This window comes from Venturia canescens, chromosome 2, assembly GCF_019457755.1.
Source record: "Venturia canescens isolate UGA chromosome 2, ASM1945775v1, whole genome shotgun sequence".
Taxonomy (NCBI): domain Eukaryota; kingdom Metazoa; phylum Arthropoda; class Insecta; order Hymenoptera; family Ichneumonidae; genus Venturia; species Venturia canescens.
Window position 1 is genome coordinate 30984524 of NC_057422.1, and position 27588 is coordinate 31012111.

The 27588-nt window shown below is 36.2% G+C and overlaps 1 protein-coding gene across 2 annotated transcripts in view; it reads left to right on the forward strand.

The window, feature by feature from the left end:
- The first annotated feature begins 1108 nt into the window (after window positions 1–1108).
- Window positions 1109–27588, forward strand: part of LOC122406467 (SET and MYND domain-containing protein 4-like) — a 1392500-nt gene continuing 1366020 nt past the window's right edge. For both annotated transcript variants that reach the window (XM_043411934.1, XM_043411935.1), the window contains exon 1: window positions 1109–1265. The gene's annotated coding sequence lies outside the window, so the exon portion shown is untranslated. The remainder of the gene's footprint in view (window positions 1266–27588) is intronic.

A 27588-nucleotide genomic window follows, 5' to 3' on the forward strand; every position in this document is an offset into this window, starting at 1 on the left:
TAGACGTGTCGCGTTTCGAGAGTTGTGGCACTCCCGACACTGCTACCAATATTGAGTCCGCAAAGACCGTCGCGAAGGGACGAGTTATCAAGGATGAGTATTTGAGGGGTTAAGGCCAAAAGAGCTGAACTCCAAATACATACCTAAGAGCAAGTTATTCATAAGTTAATTAAAGGAGGATGGATCGCGACGATACAATGTTACCATGCTAAACCATGTTAAAAATATTAAGAATTTTAAAATGATAAGAATTTAATGAAATTTGGTAAATGTATTTTTTGAAGGTATATTAGACAATATAAATTTTTTTTATATCATTCTACCGCATAGCTCTCGAGTAATTGAATACTAAAGTTCACGTGTATAAGCATAGAGTTCATATACATACAATCATACATCTCGTGCATAAGAACTTCATTTTAACGCTCAATTATTCGATAACCATGTGGTAAAAAAAGTTGAAAAAAATTGTATTCGTATACTTGATGACTAAGAATGTTATCACCAAATTTGATCAAATTCTGATTATTTTAATTGCATGATCCACCCTCCTTAAGAAGTTACAAATACGAGATTTTATTGCTTCGGAACCAGTCGTTACAGTTCTCGTTACAGACTGGTGATTTTTGGTTAGTCGGTAATTTTATTCATTCGGGGGTTTATACCCTCTCATGCGAATATAGCCTTGATTTCCTTCGAAAGGTTTCGATGCTGACATCCAGGGTCGATGCACGCATTCGGAGCGTTAACATTTTGCCATCGATGCCTTTATCCTGAGAGCTCTCAATTTATCTACTCTTCATTTTATGAGTCCGATGTATGTGCACGACAATGTGATTTCTTATCATTCTTTACGATGCGTTCAAATTTAGAATAAAAGCGTTCAAAAATTTTATTTTCCGAAATGTTCAAAGCAGAATGTAATGGTAAAAAAAAATTAGTATTATTCTAGAAGCGTTTGGACCGTAGAATATTCGTGCATGAGGTACTCCGACAAAAATAGTCTGAACGCGTACTGTGTGTTGAAGGTGGTAGGAGTAGAAGACAAAGTTTGCGCTAAAATTACCCCGTCACGAGGTACGTTTGCTTAGTTTGGTTCTCAATCGAATAGATCCTACACGTGACAAGTCGAAGCCGGGTACAATTGAAAGAATAAGTGGTTAATTAAAGCTCAATTATTAATTAAAGTTAATTAATCGCATCAGATTCAGAAGACAAAAAGAAATTTTCTGGTAGGTCGAAGCGCCATCTTTGGAGATTATAAAGTAAGTAGCCCACATTCATTCAAATTCCACAATAATTTATACAATCTTTGAGGGCATATGCTTAAACGCATCAAATTGAGATAGAAGCGTGTTTTCATTACATTTGTCTACAAAATTGGAAAAATCATTTCTTAAATCTCACTGAAATTAATTGTAAAACGTGAAAAAAGAATTCAAATACACTATTGCAATTCATTACAATCCTATAACACCTAAATCCCTTGCTAAAAAATATTTAAAAAATTGATGCCCCATCAATCTAATTTCATTCTGGCAGAGAAAATAACTATTTGAATTGAAAAACTTATCATCTAGAGTCGCGACAGCGACTCTGAGACAAATACATTTATGTTATGACGAGTCCCTGCCAGAGCGTCTTTACAGGAGCGATAGCGTTACCAATTGTTTTGTTTCTTTAATAATTAAATAATTACAGTACTTCAGAGAATACTATAAGTTGACGTATTTTATATTTTTTTTGTCTTTCGTTTGCGACCTCTTCGATCTCTGTAGCTCAACGCATTGAAGAGATATTAATTATTTATTTTTTAATAACATCAAAAAATCGGTCGGATTTTCGCACACATTTTTGATGTTTATTTGTTTTTTATTTAGTGACAAACCTGGTGCCATAATACAAGCATATACCTATATATTTTCGTGACGTATGACGTATGGTGTGTTGTTTATGCTAATAGATGATGAGGTTATAAAGATTGCGAAAGTGATAATTCATCGACACCGTTCCAATTTTTTTCGGTTCTGTAGAAAATCGATAAAAACAGGACAATATTTTAGTGAAAGTGGTGAGAAAAAAGGAAAGAAGAATAAAAGAAAAATAAAGGCCGAGGAATCCAAGAGTGCTATGTGATGGAAAATAAACCGAAAATTGTCAATAACATAGGATTGATGGTATAAAATATTTAGAAAGATTAAAGATTTTTTCTATATATATCTTGAGATGTAATCCGGATTCTGAAACATTAGAAAAAAAAATCCATGCCTCCGCTCTCTCTCTCTTTCTCTCTCTCTCTCTCATCGATGATTGTTATTGAAGAATATATAATAAAATAACACAAAACAACAATGACGAAGGAGAGCGAGGGACTACAACAATATAGAAAAGAAGTACAATCGCATTGCCTGTAAACGCATGACAGACTATTCGGAAGTGATTGATTACAAAATTTCTATTGGCAAATCGAAACTGAGGAAATCCGTTTTTTTTTCGTTTTTTGATAGATTTTTTTTTTTATTCATAAAAAAAACTAGATTGATAATCACGGAGAGTTTTCATTTTGATTCCAACAAAGTAAAATTTGAGTTCGAAATAAAATATGTCCGCGTGTGTGTATGTGTGTGTATCAAGAGACTCGGTAGAGTCTCGGGACAAGTACATTGACAGCCCTGTCGTCTGCTGGCCCGAGGCTCTCGCCGAGACTATACTTTCTCTGAATAAAACGATTCGCGGTGGTGGGGGTAAAATTGGCATGTGATTTTGTTTAATTGGAAAGCTCATGAGTTATGTACGGCTTTGAAAATTGAACTTTAAGCTAATTGAGAAGTTCTCTGTCAAATGAGCCCAAAATGAGCATTCTCGGTGGCGTATTTGCTGAGAAAAAACTTTGCACGGGCTCAAGATTATGCAAAAGTTACTGACACATCACGAGTTCGACGTATACGCATACGCGTTTTGACGTAGTTAGTGGTAGTAGAGTTGTGCCTCTACGCATTCTGATTGGCTCAACGATGTCGGCTCCTCCAGCTGCTAGGACGAGCGCGGGTGGGGCTCAAGAGTTAGAAGGCCTAAAATAGCGAACAGGCATTCTGTGTATCTATATATGCGTTAGACAGAATGCCTGTTCGCCTTTTTAGGCCTTTTAACTTTTGAGTCCTACCCCGACCGCGCACAGACTCCGTGAATATTATATATATATATATATAAACCATGTGTCAGTTTTCGATCATCGTATAAACAAACGGAGTTTTGACATTATGGAATGCGTGTGGGAAAAATAAAGAAAACTTTCGTCATCTAACGAAGTGCATAGTACTAAAACCTGTGGAATGCTAAACTAAACCGGTATAAAAGCAGTCGCGTAAATGTAGTCTGTGATCTGTCGTGTGTAAAAAAGAATAAAATAAAAAAATACGCGGTGCATGTTGACGAAACTTTTCAAGATTTCATTACTTCATTCGATTGGAAATAAGTGTCAACTGAGATAATCTTTCAATTAAACCAGAGTGCGCGGAATATTGTTCAGTGAAAATATATCGTCAGTTGCGTGATTATATATCATGTGTAATTATGTAGGTTATATATACGAGTTCCCTTTGATAGCTGTGTGGTAACGAACCGGCCGGGGTTTGACGTTACGAAGTGTGGGACATATGTAACAAACGTTCGCATAGTTAGTGAATAATATAAATAAGGCAAATCAGTTTATCAAAAATAGGTCTGGAAGTTGTAAGAAAAAATGTTCGTCAACTTATAACGTCACATTTTCTTTGTGCGATCTGAAATATTATGGTTGATAATTAATAAAACAAGAACACACGGAACTGTTAGTATATATAATGTGAGAAACTCCAATCGAATAAATGTTTGCTAATTTATTTTTTGTGTCATCATTATTTTTGAATATTCCCATATTTTGCTTCATATTGAGTCTGGCTCTGCTCTTTCCGATCCTTGTTTTGACTCCATCGGTTTGCAGCGGATCGATACATATTATTAATTGGTTGTCTAATATGTGTCCTTTAATTTTCTACCATTTCTTCATGCTGATTGTGGTAACCTGATTCAAGTGGTTTCCGACCATGATCATTATTCGCACATTTTGTATATCAGATTCTCAAAACAGTTTCTGGTCTTGATATAAGTGTAGTTATACTTTTTCCACCTGGCCTGTCGAGTAATAAATTTTGAAACTTGTTCCAAAAAGTGTTTGGATGCTTTTTTTGCTGATAATATGAAAAGTAAAATCTTCGGAATGCGGTAGGCAAACACAAATATTGACAACAATACTTATGAAATGACGTGTATGTTGAGTATTCCTATTCTGCAAACTGCAAATGTGGAATTATTGGTGAAAACATTCATTACGATAAGTCTACAGTTGCTCAGTTTTGGATGCGATTGAGTATAAAAACCATAAACTTCCCCTAGGAAAAAAAAGGTTGGGACAAGTACATTGATGGTCCCTCGTTTGCTGATAATTCCATCCATAAAAAAAACTTAAAAAAATTTTTGTTTTTAAATTGTAAAAAAAATTATTTTATAAAAAAAATACAGAACAATTCGAAAAAAATTTCACAAATCTTGAAAAAACATTATATTAAAGCAAAAACTAATCTGTATCTATTTTTCAAAGTGTCAAAAGAATCAAATAACAAGTAAAAAATAAAAAACCGAAAAATCGGTCTTGAAATCATTTTGGAAACCGATGCCTCATTCTTCTTTTTAGATTCGGACAGCTAAATCAACTGAAAAAAATTCCATCTAATTTACGTGCGGCATTAAAATTTATTATATTAATTCGAGGCCAAGTATTTTATAATGAATTGAAAAAAGTTACCACTTGAATTACGTGCAGCATTAAAATTTATGATATCAATCGGTGGACAAGTATTTTATTAGTAACTCCAAATTTTGACATTATGGAATTGTTCTAAGAAGCTTTTAAATCCAAAAAACTCACATGAAAGCTAGTCATATGTTACTCTATGGTGGCAGAGACTTATAAGAAAATCAATTCTTCTGAGACTTTCAGGATTCTCTGGTATTATTCACAAAATTCGACGTCGATTGGATCGATACAAATTATGTTTACATATCTGTTAAAAGTATTTGTCCGGCCCATCACTATTCATTTAAATAAAAATCAATCATGAAAAAATGGAATTGTATGGCAGAATCCGGTTAAACATTTATTGAAATGCGATTCATTATTAGTTTAATGTTCTTAATAATAGTATAAGTTAGTTCTTATTCCGAATGGAATTCGTTCGCTGGAAGAATAAGTGAGAAGCAAAAATTGCCGTCATTGAATACAAACTGGAGAGTTATTTTTTAAACTTGAACATATATATTATGTACAATTATTTTCATTTATCAATGCACAACAATATCCCTTGTATATTGCGGAACAATTTCTTTGCTTTTTTTATTAAATTAGTGCAATTACGTAAAAATTACTTGAAGATAATTCTCTTAATTCCCTCTGCATGGATACTTGTGATCCATCAGTTCTAGACAAGCACTGATTATTATTGGGATGAACAATTTAAACGGAAAGTGATGGGCCGGACAAGTACTTTTAACACATATGTAAACATAATTTGTATCGATCCAATCGACGTCGAATTTTGTGAATAATACCAGAGGATCCTGAAAGTCTCAGAAGAATTGATTTTCTTATAAGTCTCTGCCACCATAGAGTAACATATGACTAGCTTTCATGTGAGTTTTTTGGATTTAAAAGCTTCTTAGAACAATTCCATAATGTCAAAATTTGGAGTTACTAATAAAATACTTGTCCACCGATTGATATCATAAATTTTAATGCTGCACGTAATTCAAGTGGTAACTTTTTTCAATTTATTAGAAAATACTTGGCCTCGAAATAATATAATAAATTTTAATGCCGCACGTAAATTAGATGGAATTTTTTTCAGTTGATTTAGCTGTCCGAATCTAAAAAGAAGAACGAGGCATCGGTTTCCAAAATGATTTCAAGACCGATTTTTCGGTTTTTTATTTTTTACTTGTTATTTGATTCTTTTGACACTTTGAAAAATAGATACAGATTAGTTTTTGCTTTAATATAATGTTTTTTCAAGATTTGTGAAATTTTTTTCGAATTGTTCTGTATTTTTTTTACAATTTAAAAAAAAAAATTTTTCAAGTTTTTTTTATGGATGGAATTATCAGCAAACGAGGGACCGTCAATGTACTTGTCCCAACCTTTTTTTTCCTAGGGGAAGTTCATGGTTTGATATCACGTCTTTTTTCTCAAAAGTTCCTTATTTATTTCCGTTGACTACAGGATTTTAGTTTGAATTTCTATGGATTATTTATGATTTTCGTCTTATAAGGTTGGTTTCCACGAAAAAAGACCTATTTTTCGTCAAAATAGTACTGAAAATATTTCGTTACAGGTCTGTCCTTGGACTTTGGCAATTTTTTTCTTTGTACTCTGATATGTTTTGTCAATTAGAAACACAAACGCACGGTCGTAAGCGGGTTGGAGGCCGCGATATGATTTTCGGCTTATAACGCTGGTTTCCACGAAAAAGGACCTATTTTGCGTCAAAATTTTACTGGAAATATTTCGTCACAGGTCTGTTCTTGGACTTTGGCGCTTTTTTTCCTTGCACCCTAATATGATTTGTCCATTGGGAACTCAAGAGCGTGTAGCAATGCGTGTTGCGGGCTGAGATGTGATTTCCGGCTTATAACGTTAGAAAAAAAAGGAAAAGAGAAAAGACAGATCAAATTCAAGAAACAACAAATCCAACAGAATTGGTCATGTTTAAATGTCGCTTTTGCATTCTGAATCTAGACGTTTTCGTGTCATCCAAAACATGCCCCCGATGAAATATATTTCCAAAGTTTGCAAGTGGCCGCTGAGATCCAATTATCTACAGTTTGATAGTTGCAGAAAAAAGGCACCCGAAAACATCTATTGTGTCAGAACTCAAAGAAGCAAAGAAAACTGAGCGTACATAATTCTACAGAGCAACGGAAATCAGAGACGTTTAAGGTACCTGCATTGGTTGTGGAGGAATACTATTTCATTTCAGGATAATTTAGAAAGAAATTTAGAAATTAAGAAATTTAGCATGGAATTTAGAAAAAGGAAAATTAAGTTATATAGTAAAGCTGAAAACTTTTGTGATGAATTTTTGAAATTACATGTTACGGTTGGAGTAAAAAATTAAAATGATTGGCACACATGCTGCGAGACAAAAATATGAAAGTTTGAAGGTATTCGCTCGATACCGCAGTAATACAAACTTCAATACTATTTGAAAAGAAACACTTTAAAACTTGCTGAACAAAGTTCCATTCCATATTACTATAATCAAAGATAGTGGGTGATACTAGCACATATACTTATCCACAGAAATTTCAAAGTTCGCAGGTATCTGCTGCGATTCAATGTATCTGCGCAATTAGTTTGGAAGACAGCAATTCCAAATCCATCCATAAATGAGCAGCTGAAGACTTTTCTAATGAATTTTTCACTTCATATTTATGTTACGGTGAGCGTCAAAAAGTAAAATGAATGGCACAGTATATGAATTTTATAGTTTGCAAATTTTTGCTGTATTTCAGTGATCCAAATATATAGTATTATAGTGAATGGGTGTAAGAAGTCATGATGTTACATTAAAATGACATAGCGCACATAACATTCAGAAATTCTGTAGGTTTCCATGATGTTGGCAGGCATTATACTCAATCGCATCCAAAACTGAGCAACTGTAGACTTATCGTAATGAATGTTTTCACCAATAATTCCACATTTGCAGTTTGCAGAATAGGAATACTCAACATACACGTTATTTCATAAGTATTACTGTCAAAATTTGTGTTTGCCTACTGCATTCCGAAGATTTAACTTTTCATATTATCAGCAAAAAAAGCATCCAAAGACTTTTTGGAACAAGTTTCAAAATTTATCCTCGACAGGCCAGGTGGAAAAAGTATAACTACACTTATATCAAGACCAGAAACTGTTTTGAGAATCTGATATACAAAATGTGCGAATAATGATCATAGTCGGAAACCACTTGAATCAGGTTACCACAATCAGCATGAAGAAATGGTAGAAAATTAAAGGACACATATTAGACAACCAATTAATAATATGTATCGATCCGCTGCAAACCGATGGAGTCAAAACAAGGATCGGAAAGAGCAGAGCCAGACTCAATATGAAGCAAAATATGGGAATATTCAAAAATAATGATGACACAAAAAATAAATTAGCAAACATTTATTCGATTGGAGTTTCTCACATTATATATACTAACAGTTCCGTGTGTTCTTGTTTTATTAATTATCAACCATAATATTTCAGATCGCAAAAAGAAAATTTGACGTTATAAGTTGCTAAACATTTTTTCTCACAACTTCCAGACCTATTTTTGATAAACTGATTTGTCTTATTTATATTATTTACAAACTATGCGAACGGTTGTTACATATGTCCCGCACTTCGTAACGTCAAACCCCGGCCGGTTCGTTACCACACAGCTATCAAAGGGAACTCCTATATATAACCTACATAATTACACATGATATATAATCACGCAACTGACGATATATTTACACTGAACAATATTCCGCGCACTCTGGTTTAATTGAAAGATTATCTCAGTTGACAATTATTTCCAATCGAATGAAGTAATGAAATCTTGAAAAGTTTCGTTGACATATGGATCGCGCATTTTTTATATTTTTTATTTGCACACACAGATCACAGTCTACATTTACGAGGCCGCTTTTATACCGGTTTAGTATACCACAAGTTTTAACAAAATAAATATTAACCACTTTTCACTAACCATTTTCATTTATTAATTAGAGTCCGCACACAACAGGACTTTGGGGATCATAACCTCACCTGTCAAAATGACGTTCAGTATGAAAACAAGTCTCGGGTGGTTTCGGATGTGCGTATCGATGTATTGATATTGTTGTGCCCGTACATCGCACTCCTAAAATAAAGAGTATATAAATTAAGCGTTCTCAGCATAAATGCATCGACGGCGAAATATCGACGTTCCCGAACGAGCGCATCGACCCTCGATGTCATCACCGAAACTTCGAGAAAGAATATCACGCCATATTGTCGCGAGAGGGGGAAAAACCCCCAAGTCTATAAATTTACCAACTAACCAAAATTCGACAGTCTTTGACGAGAATTGTAACGATCGGTCTCGAGGCAATAAAACCTCGAATTTGTAACTTCTTAAATAAACTTATTGTTAACTTGTTGTAAAAGTATCGAGTTGGAGTTCAGCTCTTTTGGCCTAAATCCCTTAAATTACTCGTCCTTGATAACTCGTCCCTTCGCGACGGTCTTCGCGGACACAACACTGGTGGCAGCGGTGGGATAGCCACTACTCGAGAAACCCGACACGTCTACGATAGTCAAACGGAAGGAATTCAAATTGCTGAGGAGGACCGATAATTCTAGAAAAGTCGATATATCGAACGGACGTTCGATCACCGATCATCGCATCCAAGGCAGACCGATCTACGTCAAGATTCAATCCAAAATACGACTGGAGCTGGAGCGGAAGAAATTCAACACGACAACAAATCCGAACATCATGTTAGTGATCATCTTACTGTAAGTGACGGAACATTATTAAATAACATTGTAATCCGCCAAAGCCAGATCGTATATAAAAATTTATATGTCAGACGACGAGTACGCTGACCGTCTCAAATTACCGGGCGTAAGCACTATTTCGCGTTCGCTCAATTCATTTTTCGACGATAAACTCGACTACAATCGCGAAAGAAAAAACGAAATCACCTCGCAAAGTAGAAGGCGACGAAGTAGCGCCCAATCTTTAAATCGATCTCCGACATCGGAAGACGATTATTTAGACGCGGAAAATACGCCGGAAAATTCGGTAATAGAAACCACAAATCCCTTACTATCAACAATGGTTGAAACGGTAAATTTAGACACAACGGGAGATAATCAGAATTCCGGAAATCCCGGAAATAGTCGAAATAATAATCCCGGAAATCCTGGAAATAATGGCGAAAATAATAGAGGAAATAATTCTCAAAATTCCTCGCCAAATCACTCGCGAACTAACAGACTTCGAGGCTCAATGTCTCTTAAAGAAGCGCGTAGTTTAATTCCTCGATTCGACGGTTCAAAACCGGAAGAAGCGCAAGAACTCGTAGACTCTTTTGCCCATGTCAATAAACATATTTTAGAAGAGGACCAAGAGATTCTCCTAGAATCAGTGTTAACTACTAAATTAACTGGTAAAGCTCGAGCAGAAGTACGATATAAAAATATTCCAGATTTTGAAACGTTTGAATCCGTTATGTTAGAAATATTCTGCGGTACGAGAACCGTAGGAGCCCTTCAAACAGAGCTGTATTCTTGTCGACAGAAATTTAACGAATCAGTAAAAGAATTCGGAAGAAGAGTAGAAGACACAATGATGGAATTAATTGATGCAAGTATAAAAAAGCACTCGACAATGATCGAACAAATGGCGGTAGAAAAGCACATACGCGAAGTAGCCCTTTCGAGTTTTGCGCAAGGTCTCAAACGCGAATACCAAACCATTATTAAAGCTAGAGCATATCCAACACTTAATGAAGCAATCACAGCCGCGATTGACGAAGAAAAGATACAACAGGGAACTCGAAGAGAACCTGGAAATAATACGATCATTTGCAATAGGTGTAACAAAAAAGGTCATCTCGCACGCGACTGTAGAAGCTCAGGAAATAGAAATGAAAATCATGGTAACGGAAACAATAGTTTACCGACACCGAGTCGAAGCATAAATTCTGTCGTTTGTAATTATTGCAAAAAACCAGGTCACGTATATGGCGATTGTTGGAATAGAAAAAATAGAAATGGTAACCAAGGAAATAATAGTAATAATGGAAATCAAGAAAATCGTGGAAATCAAGGCAACAGAAGCAGAAATAGAGGCTATCAAGATAATAGACAACAGAATAACGGTCAAAATAACAGTCAAGAAAACAATCAAGGTAATAACCAAAATTCGAATCAATCGAACAACGGGAATGCGGAAGAAAAGAAAACAATAGGGTCGCTGAACCTCAGTCTCCTCGCGCGAACGGCTGAGCGAAAAAATGCGCACGTTAGCTGTGTGGAGGCTAAGCGAGCTACCGGCTCGAATGCACATGTCGTGAAACCCAAAACAAAATTCATAATTAATTCGATCGGTTCCTGGGGAATGGCTAGCGACTTTTATATCACATCACCGCACGCAATAGATTCAGTTCTCCTCTTGAAAATTGACACGGGAGCTCAATGTTGCATAATAAAAAGAAATGCTCTAAGAAAAAATACAGAAATAATCAATGAAACAGTCGAATTGACAGGCGTCGAAGGAAAACCCTTCAATGCCCTATGTAAAGTAATCCTCGAAATCGAAACACCCGCCGTCAAAATTCTTCATGAATTTTTCGTCGTCGATAACGACGTTCCAATCAAAACAGACGGAATATTGGGACTCGATTTTATTAAAAAAACACAAGGTCGACATTCTAGGTGGCCGCATAATCAAAATGTATGGTCACGTCGAGCCTTTGGTGAACGGTTCGGAGAAACTACAATCCCATTCCGAGAGCATCCACTACGTAAAAGCAAAAAATTTAGCGGTAGGATGTTTATCAGCCCGCAAAATTAAAAAAGGAGTAAAAATAGAACAAGGAATAGTTCCGGAAAAAAGAATGACTTCTCCAATCATGTTTTTAAATACCTTAGATCAGGAAGTCTCAAGAGAAAGGCCGACAGTCAAAATAGAAGAAACAGAAAGCGATCACAAACAAAAACAAATAGAAAAAATTGAAGTTAAAAACTCTCCAGGCAAGGAAGAATACACTTACAGAATTGAATATAATGAAGGAAAAAGGAATACAAATGCTGACGCGCTGAGTCGCATATACGCGATCACGCTCGATCAGAATGAAACCACTGATCAGCTGGAAAAAAGGGGGAAAGAAAGAACGCGTAAAGTCATGAACGACGCGTTTTCATCTTCTTCAACAACTACAGCCTCCTCGGAGAATCGGTCCATCCCCAATTATAATGGCCGACTTGATAATCAACCGAATGCGACTGAAGATAAAAATGAGATGCCCATAGAGGACAGCGACGAAGGCGATAACGAGAGTGAAACCGAACACCTCGACTCTGACGCGACGAACCTGTCAGAGAGAGACAGAAAAACAATACTACGAGAGTACCACGACACGGCCCACGGAGGACACCCTGGAGTAAAAAGAATGACTCAACGAATTCAAGAAAAGTATCGTTGGTTAGGAATGAAAAAGGAAATAAAGGAATATGTAGAAAAATGCGACAAATGTCAGAAAATCAAAGTCATGAAATCAAAGCGATCACCGATGGCAATCACCGACACTCCGGAAAGAGCATTTAACAAGTGCGCGGTTGATGTAGCAGGACCGTACCCAGAAACAGACCTAAGAAATAAATACTTTTTGGCAGCTCAATGTATATAAAAAAAAAAAAAAAAAAAACTAAAAAAAAACGATAGAATTACAAATATATAAAATTGAAATATGAAGAAAGAAATCGAATATACGAAAAATACGAAAATAAATACAAAAATAATAAACAGAACGCAACGAATAATACGGAACGTGTATAATAACATGAAATAAATAAATAAATTATAATCCGAACGAAAAAATTAATAATAATAATGATAATTTTAAAATATTGAAAGTCAACAAAGTCTATCCACTAACAACAAAATTAATGAAAAACAATTCCAATTTATAGCAACCACTTCCAAAATAATAATTGTGGATAATTACAAAAGAACGTATTTATTAATGACTGAAGAAGATTTAAACAATGCGAAAAAAGTTGACAACGTCTATTATTACAAACCTAAGCAATCACTGTAAACAATAAGCGATAATACGTCATGCGAAATAGCGATTTATTTAGGAAATAATCTCGAAAAATTGTCACGTAATCAACGAATTGTAAAACTCGAGAAAACATTAATAATCGCACTAGAAAAAGAAGGTAGATGGCTATTCGTAGCCCCAAAACCCGAAAACTTAAGAATCGATTGTAAAAATAAGTCTACGACACACGAAATAATCTACAATACAGGATTACTGGCTTTGGACGGAAAATGTTCCGCCACATCAATTAATTTTCAATTCTTTTCTTTAAATGAACTACGACAAAATCAATTTATAATATATGTACCACTATTTAATCTAACAAATGCGATTGGAATGGTAAACGCTAATCACCCAATTTTCAATTACAGCGTACCATCAAAAATAATTACTAATCCACTGGAAACGAATAAATTAGGCGAACGAATCGAAATTCTTCAGCAAAAACTAAAAGAAGAACCGAATATTTGGGCACATCCTTATCACATAATTGGAAATTACTCTCTAAGTGCCATTAGCATGACTCTGATCATCATAATAATTATCATTTTAACAATTTTTAAAGCTAAACATTGTCAAAGAGTTCGATTAATACAACAAACTAATGATATTGAACTAGCCCCGACTTTCGTGGCAAGACCAAAAATCGTAGAAGAACTTGCATCTAGATCTACTGATGATAAAATTTACATAACTAAGGCACGCCCAAAAAACAAAAATAATGCCACACAAAACGCTTCATTATAACCTAAACATAATCCTACTAAAAGTGGAAAAGGAATTAAAAAGGGAAAGCATATTCAAGTTTCACACAGATTTAATTATTTTATTCCGTGCGAAAGAGTAGCCGAAATGAATTTCGTCTCCCGAAGGGGGGAGGGATGTTGTGCCCGTACATCGCACTCCTAAAATAAAGAGTATATAAATTAAGCGTTCTCAGCATAAATGCATCGACGGCGAAATATCGACGTTCCCGAACGAGCGCATCGACCCTCGATGTCATCACCGAAACTTCGAGAAAGAATATCACGCCATATTGTTGCGAGAGGGGGAAAAACCCCCAAGTCTATAAATTTACCAACTAACCAAAATTCGACAGTCTTTGACGAGAATTGTAACGATCGGTCTCGAGGCAATAAAACCTCGAATTTGTAACTTCTTAAATAAACTTATTGTTAACTTGTTGTAAAAGTATCGAGTTGGAGTTCAGCTCTTTTGGTCTAAATCCCTTAAATTACTCGTCCTTGATAACTCGTCCCTTCGCGACGGTCTTCGCGGACACAACAATATCATATAACTTATTTACAAATGATATAAATGATAAACTTATTTTCAGTCAAACGAATTAATGAAATCTTAAAAAGTTTCGTCGATATGCACCGCGTATTTTTTTATTTTAATGGTTTTTACACACGACAGATCACAGACTACTTTTACACGACTGCTTTTATACCGGTTTAGTTTAGCATTCCACAGGTTTTAGTACTATGCACTTCGTTAGATGACGAAAGTTTTCTTTATTTATCCCACACGCATTCCATAATGTCAAAACTCCGTTTGTTTAAACGATAATCGAAAACTGACACATGGTTTATATATATATATATAATATTCACGGAGTCTGTGCGCGGTCGGGGTAAGACTCAAATGTTAGAAGGTCTAAAATGGCGAACAGGCATTCTGTATAACGCATATATAGATATACAGAATGCCTGTTCGCTATTTTAGGCCTTCTAACTCTTGAGCCCCACCCGCGGTCGGCCTAGCAGCTGGAGAAGCCGACATCGTTGAGCCAATCAGAATGCGTAGAGGCACAATTCTACTGCCACTAACTACGTCAAAACGCGTATACGTATACGTCGAACTCGTGATGTGTCAGTAACTTTTGCATAATCTTGAGCCCGTGCAAAGTTTTTTCTCAGCAAATACGCCCTCGAGAATGCTGATTTTGGGCTCATTCGACGGAGAACTTCTTAATTAGCTTAAAGTTCAATTTTCAAAGCCGTACATAACTCATGAGCTTCGCTATTAAAGAAAATCACATGCCAATTTTACCCCCACCACCGCGAATCGTTTTATTCAGGGAAAGTATAGTCTCGACGAGAGCCTCGGGCCAGCAGACGACAGGGCTGTCAATGTACTTGTCCCGAGACTCTACCGAGTCTCTTGATGCCTGCCAACATCATGGAAACCTACAGAATTTCTAAATGTTATGTGCGCTATGTCATTTTAATGTAACATCATGACTTCTAACACCCTTTCACTATAATACTATATATTTGGATCACTGAAATACAGCAAAAATTTGCAAATTATAAAATTTATATACTGTGCCATTCATTTTACTTTTTGACGCTCACCGTAACATAAATATGAAGTGAAAAATTAATTAGAAAAGTCTTCAGTTGCTCATTTATGGATGGATTTAAAACTGCTGTCTTCCCAACTAATTGCGCAGATACATTGAATCGCAGCAGATACCTGCGAACTTTGAAATTTCTGTGGATAAGTATATGTGCTAGTATCACCCCCTATCTTTGATTATAGTAATATGGAATGGAACTTTGTTCAGCAAGTTTTAAAGTGTTTCTTTTCAAATAGTATGGAAGCATGTATTGCTGCGGTATCGAGCGAATACCTTCAAACTTTGATATTTTTGTGTCGCAGCATGTGTGCCAATCATTTAAATTTTTTACTCCAACCGTAACATGTAATCTCAAAAATTCATCAAAAACGTCTTCAGCTTTTCTAAATTCCTAAATTTTCCGTTTTCTATTTTATTCTGAGTTTTTAAACTTTTAAATTCATTCCTGAATTCTCCTGAAATTGTTTTTCTCCAAAACCAATGCGGTTATCTTAAACGTCTTTGAATATCGTTGCTCTGTAGAATTAAGTACGCTCAGTTTTATTTGCTTCTTTGAGTTCAGACACAATAGATGTTTTCGGGTGCCTTTTTTCTGCAACTAGCAAACTGTAGATAATTGGATCTCAGCGGCCACTTGCAAACTTTGGAAATATATATCATTGGGGGCATGTTTTGGATGACACGAAAACGTCTAGATTCAGAATGCAAAAGCGACATTTAAAAATGGCCAATTCTGTTGGATTTGTTCTGTCTTCAATTTGATCTGTCTTTCCTCTTTTCCTTTCTTTTTTCTAACGTTATAAGCCGAAAATCACATCTCAGCCCGCAACACGCATTGCTGCATGCTCTTGAGTTCCCAATGGACAAAACATATTAGAGGATAAGGGGAAAAATAGCCAAAGTCCAAGAACAGACCTGTGACGAAATATTTCCAGTACAATTTTAACGAAATTTAGGTCCTTTTTCGTAGAAACCAACGTTATAAGCCGAAAATCATATCTCGGCCCCCAACCCGCTTTTCACCGTGCTCTTTGGTTCCTAATTGACAAAACATATTAGGGTACAAGGAAAAAAAGCGCCAAAGTCCAAGAACAGACCTGTGACGAAATATTTCCAGTAAAATTTTGACTCAAAATAGGTCCTTTTTCGTGGAAACTAGCGTTATAAGCCGAAAATCATATCCCGGCCTCCAACCCGCTTGCGACCATGCGTTTGGGTTTCTAATTGACAAAACATATCAGAGTACAAAGAAAAAAATTGCCTAAGTCCAAGGACAAAATATTTTCAGTACTATTTTGACGAAAAATTGGTCTTTTTTCGTGGAATCCAACGTTATAAGACGAAAATCATAAATAATCCATAGAAATTCAAACTAAAATCCTATAGTCAACTGAAAATAAATAAGGAACTTTTGAAAAAAAAGACGTGATATCAAACCATAAACTTTCCCTAGGAAAAAAAACGTTGGGACAAGTACATTGGATGGTCCCTCGTTTGCTGATAATTCCATCCATAAAAAAAACTTGAAAAATTTTTTTTTTTAAATTGTAAAAAAAATTATTTTATAAACAAAAATACAGAACAATTCGAAAAAAATTTCACAAACCTTGAAAAAACATTATATTAAAGCAAAAACTAATCTGTATCTATTTTTCAAAGTGTCAAAAGAATCAAATAACAAGTAAAAAATAAAAAACCGAAAAATCGGTCTTGAAATCATTTTGGAAACCGATGCCTCATTCTTCTTTTTAGATTCGGACAGCTAAATCAACTGAAAAAAATTGCATCTAATTTGCGTGCGGCATTAAAATTTATTATATTAATTCGAGGCCAAGTATTTTCTAATGAATTGAAAAAAGTTACCACTTGAATTACGTGCAGCGTTAAAATTTATGATATCAATCGGTGGACAAGTACTTTATTAGTAACTCCAAATTTTGACATTATTAAATTCTTCTAAGAAGCTTTTAAATCCAAAAAACTCACATGAAAGCTAGTCATATGTTACTCTATGGTGGCAGAGACTTATAAGAAAATCAATTCTTCTGAGACTTTCAGGATCCTCTGGTATTATTCACAAAATTCGACGTCGATTGGATCGATACAAATTATGTTTAAATATGTGTTAAAAGTACTTGTCCGGCCCATCACTATTCATTTAAATAAAAATCAATCATGAAAAAATGGAATTGTATGGCAGAATCCGGTTAAACATTTATTGAAATGCGATTCATTATTAGTTTAATGTTCTTAATAATAGTATAGGTTAGTTCTTATTCCGAATGGAATTCGTTCGCTGGAAGAATAAGTGAGAAGCAAAAATTGCCGTCATTGAATACAAACTGGAGAGTTATTTTTTAAACTTGAACATATATATTATGTACAATTATTTTCATTTATCAATGCACAACAATATCCCTTGTATATTGCGGAACAATTTCTTTGCTTTTTTTATTAAATTAGTGCAATTACGTAAAAATTACTTGAAGATAATTCTCTTAATTCCCTCTGCATGGATACTTGTGATCCATCAGTTCTAGACAAGCACTGATTATTATTGGGATGAACAATTTAAACGGAAAGTGATGGGCCGGACAAGTACTTTTAACACATATGTAAACATAATTTGTATCGATCCAATCGACGTCGAATTTTGTGAATAATACCAGAGGATCCTGAAAGTCTCAGAAGAATTGATTTTCTTATAAGTCTCTGCCACCATAGAGTAACATATGACTAGCTTTCATGTGATTTTTTTGGATTTAAAAGCTTCTTAGAACAATTTAATAATGTCAAAATTTGGAGTTACTAATAAAGTACTTGTCCACCGATTGATATCATAAATTTTAACGCTGCACGTAGTTCAAGTGGTAACTTTTTTCAATTCATTAGAAAATACTTGGCCTCGAATTAATATAATAAATTTTAATGCCGCACGCAAATTAGATGCAATTTTTTTCAGTTGATTTAGCTGTTCGAATCTAATAATAAGAATGAGGCATCGGTTTCCAAAATGATTTCAAGACCGATTTTTCGGTTTTTTATTTTTTACTTGTTATTTGATTCTTTTGACACTTTGAAAAATAGATACAGATTAGTTTTTGCTTTAATATAATGTTTTTTCAAGATTTGTGAAATTTTTTTCGAATTGTTCTGTATTTTTTTTTATAAAATAATTTTTTTTACAATTTGTAAATACCTGAAACAACTTGGATGTACAGGGTGTCCCATTTCAATCTTACACCTGACTTTTCTCGGAAAATATTGCTCGGATCAAATATTGTGTGAAACAAAACTTTTAGGGGTTGAAGGGGGACGTTGGATAAAAATTGGTTTGTGGATCCAAAATTCAAAATGGCGGCGTTAGAATGGCCGACATGTTTTTTTCGAATGGAAACATAACTTTTTTTCATCACCAAAAAATTTTTCAGCGCAAAACCAACAACTTTTGTTGGAAAAATTTTTTGATTAAGTTCATATTTTTTAAGTGAGAACATCATTTTCAACTATTTTAGAGGTATCCAGGATGCACCGCAAAGAGATCTTTAACGTACCAAGTGCAAGTGCGTTTGCGTGTGCGTCTGCATATGCGTGTATACGTGGAGGTGCATGTGTGTGTGTTTTTTATTTTTATTTTATTTTTCAACTTTTTTTAAAAAGAGGGGCATGCAATGCCTTTATGCCCATAGGTACGAGCTCACAAGGATTAGGTCTCTGCGGTTCGTCACTACCGCAGTATTTTCGGACTCCAAACCCTCCTTGTGAGTATACTCTGATCCCTCCCTAGAGATGTTCAAAGATCCCTCCATTCATGTTTAAACATGCCTGAACTCTTCTCTCAAAACCATCAACTGTGCGTAGGAGAACATCTCTCGGGATCGCACGGCAGGGAGCTCTTATCCGCTCCTTCATGTTCTCTCGTATTGTTGGAGCTTGACGGTAGACAGCGTCTTTTAAGTACCCCCACAAAAAGAAATCAGGAAACGTAAGATCTGGTGACCTCGGAGGCCAATTTACAGGACTGTCTCGACCAATCCACCGTTGACCAAATGTTGTATCCAGATGATTTCGAACAACATGAGCCCAGTGAGCGTGTTTTCAAATCCAGATCTTCTAGCAAAAGAGGCAGTTCATTTTGTAGAAAATCAAGGTCACGGACAGAGTTCACATTTCCCTCGAAAAAATGGGGACCTATTAATTGCCCGTTCACAATACCACACCATACGTTCAAACTCCATCGATGCTGGTGATCGATCTGTCTCAACCAATGTGGATTCTGATCAGACCAATACCGAAAGTTCCATCGGTTCACTTGACCACGGTTGTTGAAAGTGGATTCATCACTGTACATAACGTGTCGAAAAAAGTCCCTGGATCGCTCGATTTGTCTCAACGCCCACCGACAACACGCCACCCTTCGCAACGGATCTGGATTAGGAGTGTCTTGGTGGAATTGTAGTCGGTACGGGTGAAGTTTCGCACCTCTCAATACACGGTGCACTGTCGATTTGGGAAACCCCAGTCGTTCCGAGATCACTTTGGGACTCAAATGAGGATCAATTGCCATCATGGCTAAAATAGCCATGTTTCGGGCTTCATGCAATCCACCAAAATTATTGACGTTTGGGAAATGTCGACGATGGCGGACTATCCGACCTGCCCTCGCTCGCTGCTCAAGGGTTCGGATTGTCTGCCGTGATGCGTGACGACGATCAGGATATTCACGTCGATACAAATTTTCAGCTCGGAACTAATTGCCCCGACACCTCCCTAAAATAAGGAGCATATCAACGATTTCGTTGGAAATCAGCCATTGTTGCTAATTTTCAGAATTTTCCTCTAATTTAAGAACTTTTAAAAATTTCGAGAATCAAGAATTTTTCTCTGATTTCAGAACCTTTACAAATTTTCGATTTCGTCTCTTGCTAATGGCTGCGGAGTCAGAAGATAAACGTTTCAATTAATTTTTCATCCGTGGGCGATCACAATGACTTCTAAAATAAAAAAATCTTCTCTGATTTACAACTCAAAAGTAGGCGTAAGTCTCGCTTACGTGAACTTATCTTTAAGCGTAAGCCTCGCTTGCGTGTACTTATCTTTAAGCGTAAGCCTCGCTTACGATTAACGGTAAGTTCACTTTGTAAGAGATTAAGTAATATTGCACTTGTCACTTATTGCAAAAGTCAGTATTTCGTCTGTCCGGGCAGTATGAATGACTATTTATGATGAGTTCTTTCGTGACGCGTAAGAGAACAATTTTTGTAATAAGTGTCCGTTTGTTTATCATCGGGTGTCGCCGGTCCTAAGTGTGCCAGTTTTATTTATGCGACTGAGCAAAATAGGTTATCATTGAATGAATCGCATATCACCAAAAACTTAATTCAAATGCATCAACTACAACGATCTATATATTCGATGTATAAATAAATAAATACAGCGGAATGTGATGTCTTCTATCAAAAAGTATCGATGCAGTGAATTTTTCGTGTCCAGTTTTATCAAAAACTCGATATCCGCAAAACAACAAATTTACTGAAAAAAAAACTTTCATATGGTTTCTTTGAGCACCTCATCATTATTTTTTATGGTTGATCCATGTTTCATCGAATTCTTATAGCTTTATTGTAGATTTCGAGTTTATGCATTGAAAGTGTCTTTTTAAATACACGTTTTACTATAAACTGACATCTGTATGGAAGAACTGTTATAAAAACCCAAGTCCTGAAACGACTGTGTGATTCATTTTTGGTTTCACATTCTGCAGTTGAGATTTATATAAAACAGACCGATTTTCTATGTCCATCGAAGTCGGACCGGGTGCCCAAAATTGTTTGATCGAAACAGTCAGCGGTGCTCTCATTGAAAATAGTATTTTCTTTATCGGTCTGCAACCATTATTTTCATCGGATATGCTCCAAAATATTTTTACTTCGACCTAGTCTGTAGAAAATCTTCAATAAAGATTTACATATCCTGCTATTATGTACATGGAATTTGACATGGAAAAAACGATTTTACAGTAGTAGCAATACAATGTAATTCAATTTTATTCAGCGAAGAGACCTGCAGTTGAATTTATACATAAAGTGTCTATCAGTCCAGCGCAATGCTGAGATATCACCGGTTGACAAATCTTTGTGATCTTTACACCGTATACAAATTCCTTTCTCCTTCATTTTCCTGGGCTGAAACATAAATTCAATGTCTACAGTGCATTCAAGAAACATCTTTGTTTGGCATATCTCTGGGGTCCTAACACTGTGAATGGAATTTGTTCCAACTCATGTGGGATGTTCAAGGACTGCGCTGTGAAGTGATTACTCGTTTTTACAAACTAGCCAATTCCAATTTTCTGCTATCCACTTAGTCTATGGCTTCTTTTCAAGAATCCCTTCCGGTTGAAATAGAAGAAAAAGGAGATGGCGGAATCTACAATAGATGATCCGTCAAATGAATAACTCCAAATGTTTCACGTCCTCAAACGAACCGATGGGTAAAAAAATCTTGTATTCTGGTCATTTCGAGGACCACGCAGTCATTCCAAGTTGCTGTGACACGTCATAATCAGATCGCTCCGGTTCGGAATAATGTCACTGTGGATGCTTCTCAATATTCGACAATCCGAGCAGTATGAATAACTCTATTTAAGACGAGTGGGTTCACGTCGCGTAAGAGCGAAATTTTTCTAATAAATTTCCGTTTGCTTATCATCGGGTTTCGCCGGTCTTAAAAGCGTGCCAGTGTTATTTATGCGAGTGATGAAAATAGGTTATCATTGAACTAATCGCACTCGACGAAGGAATCATCTAAAAATGCAACAATTTCAACTACCTATACACAGTGTTTTTCGATGTATAACTACGGCGGAATGTGATGTCTTTTATCAAAAAGTATCGAGGCAGTAAATTTGTGGTGACTCAAATCGAAACTCGATGTCCGCGAAACAACCGATCGACCGAAAAAAAACATCGTTTATATGGTTTCTTTGAGGACCTCATAATTTTCTTTTGATGGTTGATACATGTTTATCGAATTCAACAGCTTTAATGTAGATTTGGAATTTATGCATTGAAGGTGTCTTATTAATCACATGTTTTACTGTAAACTGACATCTGTATTTAAAAACTGTTATTAAAACACTAATCCTGGACCACCGTGTGACTCATTTTTGGTTTCGTTTTCTGCAGTTGAGCTTTATATAAAATACTCCGAATTTCTATGTCCATCCAAATCAGTCCGAGTGCCCAAAATTATTTGATCAATACTATTGGCGGTGCTATCATTCAAAGTAGAATTTTCCTTATCGGTCTGCACCCATTATTTTCATCGGATGCTCAGAAATTTTTTTTCTTGACCAAGTCTGTAGAGAATCTTCAATAAAGATTTATATATCCTGCGCTTATGTACATCGAATTCGAGATGGGAGAACGATTCTACAGTGGTAGCAATAGAAAGTGATTCAACTTTATTCAGCGAAGAGATCTGAAGGATGAATTTATACATTCAGTATCTATCGGTCCAGCGCAATGCTGAGACATCACCGGTTGACAAATCTTTGTGGTCTTCACACCGCTTATAAATTCCTTCTTAGTAAGAGAGCTATGGGGATTCTGGACCAAGTGGTGGCGAGGGGGAAAGCGGCGCGGGGTCCCCCCGCACTTGATCCCTCCACTTGATCCAGAATCCCCATAGCTCTCTTACTATAGCGTGTTCCCCCCGCAACCGAGGGTCCCCGTGCCATGAGTTGACTTGCCTATAGGTTCGGAAAGAGGGAAGGGAGGTGAGAAAAGAGAGGGATAGCTAGAAAGATGGTAAGTGTAAGAGAGAGAGAGAGAGAGAGAGATGGATAGATCAGTATGAATAAATAGAAAATGTATTTTATGTATAGCATGTTCTATGCAACAGAGTCCCCCCCCCCCCCTCCCGCAAAATCATACAACTCAGCAGAAATCTGGCTATAGACTTAGAGGGTAAAGTATTGGGGTGAGAGAGAAAAAGAAAGATGGTTAAATCGAGAATAATGAGGAGAGAGATAGAGAAGGATTGTCAAAAACTGAGGAAAGATGGTAATGAAAAAAGAATGATTCATTGTATCAATCAATTTTTATATTATAATGACAAAATACATCTAGAATTAATTTTAACGCTTAATTTTTAAAACTATGAGTTTTTTCTTCTTAATGGTGATTGTCTGTTTTCTGAAACAGATTAAAAGAAAAAGAAACTTTGAGTCACAAAATTTCTCAAAAACAATGAGAATATGTGGAAAAGATCATACTTACTTTTCGTTACAACTGATTGCAATCCGGACAAATCTCTTGTGTTATGAGTTGAAAGAGTCGGGTCCCGCAGTCTTCGCAATATCCAACGGAAAGCGCGTCATAAGAACCACGCTCATGTTTACGGGTGATTGAAAGGATGGAAAAGCGATCTCCACCAATTTCCAAGATACAGACGCCACACAGTTTTTCTCCACGTTCGGCCTTATAATATACGGAGATTGCGCAAATTTCAGATGTGCGGTCAAGAGCATTTTTTTGCTCCTCACTGAACACACGCTTAATTTTTTTTGATTCACAGTTTTCACTCATTTTTTTTTTTTACTGTTTTTCAAGAATATTTTTTTCACCCTCACAAATTTATTGTTAAAATGCTTATAACAAGCAAAAACTATTCACATGGAATTGTTTCAGGTAGTCCGATGATTATACCCTTGCTCGACTCGCTCGGGAAAATGTCTGAAGACTAATGAGTGGAGTTTAAAATTTTGATGAAGCTCAGTATTTCCCTCATCTCCCCCCTCCCATCCTCAGATAATTTTTTGCTAGGTGCTATGGCGGAAAAAAGTGTTTTTTCCCACACAATTTTTGGGGGGAAAAATCCACGCCGCAAAGGGTGTCTTAGCAGACGTCATGGAGGTCCAAACCATTTTCGTCAACATATACCTGTATAGCATACTGACGATGCCGGATGTTTCTGATGAAAGGGAACATGGTCAATATATTCGAGTTTATTATCTTGAAGAGCTCCAACGACATTTCCAAATATTTTCAAAACTCATCAGCATCATCTCGACCGATAAGGGAGGCTCAATCTTGTAGCACCTCCCCGCTCCCCCTCTCCTTCACAATTACTTTAACTTTTTTTCTTCTCTATTGGTGAGAAAAATCACTTTTTCCCCACATAGAGATAAATCAGAAGGTTTTTATTCTGAGGGCTCATCGAGAAGTATCATAGTTTTAGTCAGGTAGTTGTCCTGCTTGTACTTAAATAAAATTTTAGTGCTTCGCACCCATGGCTTTTGCGGGAGAAGAGAAGAACTTGTGTGAGCAAGCTGCATCGCTTCGTTCAATAGAAGAATATACTGCTTGGGAAAAGAAATGTGATGATTTGATTGATTTACTGAAAGCGGAATCTCAGGTGAAACGTATACGATTGAGACTTGGTTATTATCAATATGTGGCGGCTCAAATTATGCGTTTGGAAGGTTTAAAACATGTGACGAGTCAACGTTTTAGCCACATTGGTGCGGGCAATTATAATGGATTAATCTGGCGAGAGACGGAGAGTGCATTCGCAAATCGCTTGATAACCGGTGCTGTGATCAATCAAAAACACATTGATCCAAGACTCTTCCTCTCAGACGCAGGTGAAATTGTTATTGAAAAAGTGCAAAACTTCATTGCTGAACATGATTTTGTGAAAGTGAATACGCTATTCAACGGTGATTTCACGACAGGGGAAAAACAAATGTATAAAAGCATAAATACGCGAAATGTAGAACTTTTCAAAACATCTGATTTGAGTGAGTGGTATGCTCAACATATTGTTGAGCTTACATTGACTTTGCTTGATGAATTTCAAGAACGTGACAGTGGGTGGTCTTTAACTCGCATATTAAATCTAACAGTTAATATTAATAAATATAAACCTTTGAGTGCGGGATGCCACATTAGATTGCCACGACATATAGCCTCGAAGAAGGCAATTGTCAATGTAAAATCTCAAGACAATGCATGTTTTGCTTGGGCCGTGGTAGCCGCTCTCTATCCAGCAGAGAGTCACAGCGACCGAACAGCGTCATACCCCCACTACTCCACAGTGTTGAATTTAGCCGGGATTTCTTTCCCCGTAGCCGTGAACCGCGTGAAAAAATTTGAAAAACTTAACGATCTCTCGATAAACGTATATGGAATGAAAAAGGATACGGTGGCACCAATTCATGTAACATCTAATAAGAAGGATAGGCATGTGAACTTGCTGTATATTGAAGATCAACATCCTGGCAACATTGGACACTATGCGATGATAAAGAATCTAGCTCGTCTGGTGGGCTCGAGTTTAAGCAAACATCGGTCGTGCAAATACATCTGTGATCGGTAAGTTGTGAAAAGGAGTGGAGATAAATTTTAATCATAGATCTTGAAAAACATATAATCAATAATTTTTCAATTTTACAGCTGTCTACACTATTTCCCATCGATTGAGAAACTACATTCGCATGAAATAGATTGCGGTCAATTGAATGAATGCGCTGTGAAACTGCCCAACGAACTTGACAAATGGTTAAGTTTCACAAACACCAACCGAAAAGAGCGACATCCATTTGTCGTTTATGCAGATCTGGAGTGCATCCTCATGAAGACTGAAGATGAAGAGAAGAAAAAACAACATCATCGGGCATTCAGCGCTGGATATTATGTAAGCTGTTCATACGATGAAAAATTGTCGGGTTATTATTCTCATCGCGGTAGTAATTGTATAGAATGGCTTGTAAAGGAGTTGAGAGACTTGGCATTGAAAGTGGAAAAAATTTTATTGCGCACGATCCCCATGAATGAGTTAACACCGGCTGAATGGAAAAAATTTCGTGAGGATAGGAATTGCCATATTTGTGAGAAAGCGTTCGAAAAACAAGAGCAACGTGTGCGTGATCATTGCCATCTAACGGGGCAATTCAGAGGTCCAGCACACTCTAATTGTAATTTAAATTATCAAAATTCCTTCGTCATTCCGATAGTATTTCACAATTTGTCAGGGTACGATGCTCATTTTATCATCATAGAAGTGGCCACTGCATTCGCGGGGAAAGTTGACGTTCTCCCTCTGACAAAAGAAAAATACATTTCATTTACAAAGACCGTGCAGACATCGAAAGACACACGGAAGAATATAAAACTGCGCTTCATTGATTCTTTCAAATTTCTAAGCACAAGTCTAGACAAACTAGCATCACTATTAACCATAGATAAACTCAAAATTTTAAAATCTCAATTTCAAAGTTTATCCGCAGATGATTTCATGCTCTTGACTCGAAAAGGAGTATTTCCATATGAGTACATTGATAGTATGGAAAAATTAGATGAGACCTGTCTTCCAGCTCAAGGTGCATTTTATAGTTCATTGACTGACGAGACAATCGATGATTCAGAGTATGCACACGCGAAAAATGTGTGGGAGAGATTTTCACTTCGAACGCTCGGTGAATACAGCGATTTGTATCTAAAGACGGATATTCTTCTATTAGCTGATATATTTGAAAATTTTCGTGATACATGCCTACAAAGATATACTCTCGATCCAGCACATTATTACACGCTTCCCGGATTCTCCTGGGATGCAATGATGAAAAAAACGGGGATTAAATTCGAGTTACTCACGGACATTGACATGGTGCTATTCATTGAGAGGGGTATACGAGGAGGTTTGAGTCAATGCTCTTGCAGGTATGCGAAAGCAAATAATAAGTACATGAAATCGTTCAATCCATCGGAACCCTCATCATATCTAATGTATTATGATGTGAATAACTTGTATGGATGGGCAATGACGGAATGTTTGCCTCATTCTAAGATTCAGTGGGTTTCTGATATTACAAATTTTAACATTGAATCGATCGCTGCAGATTCACCAATCGGCTACATCCTCGAAGTTGATTTAGAATACCCTGAGAATTTACATGATACACACGTCGACTTACCGTTTTGTCCAACACATGATAAATCTCCGGGTAAGAAGCAGGAAAAGTTGCTTGCAACGGTCCATGAAAAAAAGCGTTATGTAATTCACTATCGTGCTTTACAACAGTGTCTAGATCATGGATTGAAAATTACAAAAATCCATCGAATATTGCAATTCGAGCAATCCCCCTGGCTTCAATCATACATTGAATTAAATACGTATTTTCGAACTCAAGCGAAGAACGAATTTGAAAAAACAATGTTCAAATTGATGAACAATGTGGTGTTTGGCAAAACACTGGAAGACGTACGCAC